Source organism: Colobus angolensis, unplaced genomic scaffold, assembly GCF_000951035.1.
Source record: "Colobus angolensis palliatus isolate OR3802 unplaced genomic scaffold, Cang.pa_1.0 Scaffold18, whole genome shotgun sequence".
Taxonomy (NCBI): Eukaryota; Metazoa; Chordata; class Mammalia; order Primates; family Cercopithecidae; genus Colobus; species Colobus angolensis.
In genome coordinates, this window is record NW_012114932.1 from 6,966,418 (window position 1) to 6,971,101 (window position 4,684).

Consider the following 4,684-nt stretch of genomic DNA (forward strand, 5'->3'; position numbering starts at 1 on the left):
AAAAAAAAAAAAAAAAAAAAAAATTGAGAAGGTTATTTACCCAGGCACTACACCAAACAGCTCCGTGGAATCACAATAAAAAGAACCAGTTTCAAGGGACGAAGTTGAAAAAAATAATCCCAGAACTTCATTTGGGTGGCCATAGTCTGGCTTTTTCAACCATTAACCTGGCATTGCCGGAATTCTGGTTCCAGGACTCTTCAAGGACTTCCGAAGGGTACATTTATTTTTCAATTGTAGCCACACCAGGAACTGCTTTTCTCTTACAAGTCAGAATCAAAATCCTAGTTCTCACATGCAGTGCACATCACTGAGGTTGCAACCTGCTTCTCTTATTAGTTAGAAATGCATCTTATTGGCCGGGCACGGTGGCTCAGGCCTGCAATCCCAGCACTTTGGGAAGCCAAGACAGGTGCATCAGTTGAGGTCAGGAGTTCTAGACAAGCCTGACCAACATGGTGAAACCCCATCTCTACTAAAAATACAAAAGTTAGCCGGGCATGGTAGTGGCGGGCGCCTATAATCCCCGCTATGCAGGAGGCTGAGGGAGGAGAATCACTTAAGCTCAGGAGGCAGAGGTTGCAGTGAGCTGAGATCAGGCCACTGCAATCAAGCCTGGATGACACAACAAGACCTTGTCTCAAAAAAATAAAAAAGAAATACATTCGATCTACTAATTCAAGTTCCCAGAGTTATCCTAATAATGAATAAAAATAAATGAAACTATTCCAGCAGGATATAACATAATAATCCCAACTAACTCAATGAACTGATCTCCTGGCATGATGCCTGCTCAAGAAATGGTCTTTGTTAATTTTATTAGCATGGGCAGGCACTCCATCCAACATGAGGCCTGATATGTACAACTTCCCAGAGAACCTAGCATTTAAATGTTTCCAATCTCTAGTAAGGGCCTTCAAACCTTACTTGCTGTATAAATTCATTGTGCAAATACAGCAACTTACAAGGTGGCGAGAATTATCAATAACAGCAGCATCACAGGTAACATTTATTGAGCACTTGCCACAAACCAGGCACTTTGTTGGCTTTTTGTTTTATATGTTTTAAATGTTGTATATGCTGCATTTTTGTTTTAAATGTTTTATATGCTGCATCTTTCTTAAAGTTACACAACAATCTTATGAGGAAGGTATTTATTATTACCCTCATTGTGCAGATGAGGAAACTGAGACACAAGAGTTTAGATAATTTGCCTGTGGTTAGAAGAGCTGGTAAATGGCGAAGCCAGAATTTGAATTCAGGTCTGTCTGGCTCCAAAGCCCTACCTGTTAAACGCCCATTTGTATTTTGCCTTCACGGACCTCATAATCTAATGGGAGACACTGACATACAAATAGATAAGCTGCAAACACTCAGATAATTGACCAAGTGGCCAATTATCTGAGGGATATTCTGTTCTCACCAGTCCTGCTGCGATAGATGTCAGCATCACCAACCAAAAGATGAACAGATAAAGGAAGATCCCATCCTCCATTGCAATGGGTCAGGGGTGACATCGGTCAATTGCTATTCTTCTAGGAAATGGCTTTTCCCACTTGACATTAAGCTCGCATGAATCAAGGGAGGCAGGATACAGGCCCATGGCCTGTTGTGCACCAGAAGGAAGCCCACAGCACATACTGCAGGCAGGGCATTGAGGAGGAAGGAGGAGGTGCACTGGGTGAGACAGCAGCTGGCCTCACTGCAGGAGGCCCAGGACTTTGGAATGTAAGGTCAGCGAGGCCCCAGACATGTGTACTCCATGCCCTCTTAAAACAAAGAAAACTGCTGAGTTATATATTCCAAGAGGCATCAGGGTGTCTGAATGGCCAGGGACGCGAGGAAAAGAAAACATGCCTAGGGAACACCTTGTATTTTAACCCTCCTACCCTCAAATACAAAGAAATAACTTTAACTAGAAAAGAGATACACAGGACTAGTAGGACCAAACAGACTTCTGGGAAGTGTTAGAGGACAGCGGAGTGAGCATCTGGCTCCAGACGTGGGACCACCTCCCAGGCACGGGATCCTGGTGCTTGTGTTCTCCAAAGTCATCTCCCTCAGGGGCAACAGGGCCAAAGCAACACACACTTATGGCACTTCAGACACACAGGAGAGGTGGCAGACTGCAGAGCCACCATGTCAGCGTGACGGCTGTATTTCTCAATACACCAACCTAAGACCATAGTCGCTGCTAAGAATAATACATTTGAATCACTGGAAAAATTGCTGACAAAACAGGTGTGAGCAAGGCGAGTGTGAAGGGATAGGGCAAAAAGGAAAAAGAATTAAAAATCAAAGATTCTGGATTTGTATTGTTTCAAAGTATCAAACATCTCATTCTACTTTAACCATGTACTTCAGTGGAAAATCATAGAGCATATGCTAAGTGTAGTATATGCAAGAAAAGGACACCAGTCAACAATCCACACACAAACGAAAAGCGTTACCACAAAATCAGCAAATTAATGCACATTTATATGTCTTTAATTAAAATAAATAGATTGTTTCAGCAAAAGATGATTCCCTAGGCCAGGTGCAGTAGCTCACACCTATAATCCCAGCACTTTGGGAGGCCAAAATGGGAGGATAATTTGAGGCTGGGAGTTTCAGACCAGTCTGGGCAACATAGCAAGCCTGTCACTACAAAAAATTTAAAAATTCAGCTGAGTGTGGTGGGTTGAGACTGTAGTCTCAGCTACTCAGGAGGCTAAGGTGGGAGAATCGTTTGAGCCCAGGAGGTCAAGGTTGCAGTGAACCATGATCATGCCATTGCTCTCCAGCCTGGGCAGCAGGGGTAAGACCTTGTCTCTTAAAAAAATACATAAAAATAGGCCAGGAGCAGTAATTACTCACAGCTGTAATCCCAGCACTTTGGGAGGCCAAGATGGGCAGATCACAAGGTCAGGAGGTTGAGACCAGCCTGGCCAATATGGTGAAACCTTGTCTCTACTAAAAATACAAAAATTAGGTGGCCGGCGCCTGTAGTCCCAGCTACTCAGGAGGCTGAGGCAGGAGAATCACTTGGATCCGGGAGGTGGAGGTTGCAGTGAGCCAAAATCATGCCACTGCACTCCAGCCTGGGTGACAGAGTGAGACTCCATCTCAAAAGAATAAAAAATAAAAAGAAGATTCCCTGATTTATATGACTTTCAATTAACCCACTAATTATCTGACTGACAGAGTCAGAAAAGGGAGCTCCTGGATATATTATTAATGTCTCCTCCACCCCTCAAATACACTGTGTCACACGGGTGGGAACTGTATGTGTTTTGTTCATATAAAATAAATGAAAACACTACATTGTAACTGTTATAAAGGAGACTAAAGGACTATGCTATACCATAAGGGAAACTGACCTAATCAGTGAGAACAGGGAAATCTTACCCATATAAGTAATGTTTGAGATGAAATTCAAAGCTAAACTGGCTACAGGAGACAGGGTAGAACAGTGCAGGGATGCGACATTCCAGACATAAACATGGCATGTGCAAAGGCCCCGTGGCAACAGGAAATTGGAGGAAGGCAAGTGTCGCTTGAGTAGATGGAGGAATAAACTCAGGGTAGGGAGGGCATAATGTGGTCTAATTTGCATTTTGACAAGGTTGCTCTGGCTACAGTATGGAGAACACATTGGAACAGGGTTAGGGGTAGTGCATTAAGACAGGAAAAAGTTGAAAAGGCTTGACTGGAGAAAATCATTAATTCAGTCTTGAAAATTATGAATTTGAGATGCTTTTAGTACACCCAGCCAGAGATATCAAGTAGGCAACTGGATCACGGATCCTTTCCTGTCCTCTAGTGAGCAAGAATGCACTGTTAAGTATGTCTTACATTTGGTTTTACTGTATTTCCTTATCCTTCAGTTTTGAGAATAAAATATACAAGACAGGCGGATCATGAGGTCAGGAGATTGAGACCATCCTGGCCAACATGGTGAAACCCATCTCTACTAAAAATACAAAAATTAGCTGGGCATGGTGGCTCGTGCCTGTAGTCCCAGCTGCTCGGGAGGCTCAGGCAGGAGAATCTCTTGAATCTGGAAGGCAGAGATTGCAGTGAGCCGAGACTGCTACTGCACTCCAGCCTGGCGACAGAGCAAGACTCCCTCTCAAGTAAAAAATAAATAAATAAATACACATAACATTTTCTTCAACATGTCTCCCTTTAGTTTATTATTACAGCAATAAGAGCCTTCTGTGGCTTGGAAAGACGCGGTCACAAACCTATTCTTCATTGCTATGGTCTGAATCTGTGTCCCCTCAAAAGTCATATGTTGAAGTCCTAACCTCCAAAGTGATGGTACTAGGATGTGGTGTCTTGTGGGAAGTGATTATGCCATAAGGGCAGAGCCTTCATGAACGGGATTAGTGTCCTTATAAAACAGCCTCAGGCAAGGCGTGGTGGCTCACGCCTGTAATCCCAGCACTTTGGGAGGCCGAGGTGGGTGGATCACGAGCTCAGGAGACCAAGACCATCCTGGCCAACATGGTGAAACCCATCTGTACTAAAAACACAAAAATTAGCTGGGCATGGTGGCCTGTGCCTGTAGTCCCAGCTACTCAGGAGGCTGAGACAGGAGAATCGCTTGAACTCAGGAGGCTTGCAGTGGGCTGAGTAGAGGTTTCAGTGAGCCGAGATCACGCCATTGCACTCCAGCTTGGCGACAGAGCGAGACTCCCTC

General features: G+C 44.1%; 1 protein-coding gene across 1 annotated transcript in view; it reads right to left on the reverse strand.

The window, feature by feature from the left end:
* TMEM241 (transmembrane protein 241) overlaps nucleotides 1-4,684 on the reverse strand; it is a 171,125-nt gene that overhangs the window by 134,445 nt on the left and 31,996 nt on the right. The gene's annotated exons all lie outside the window — the stretch shown is intronic.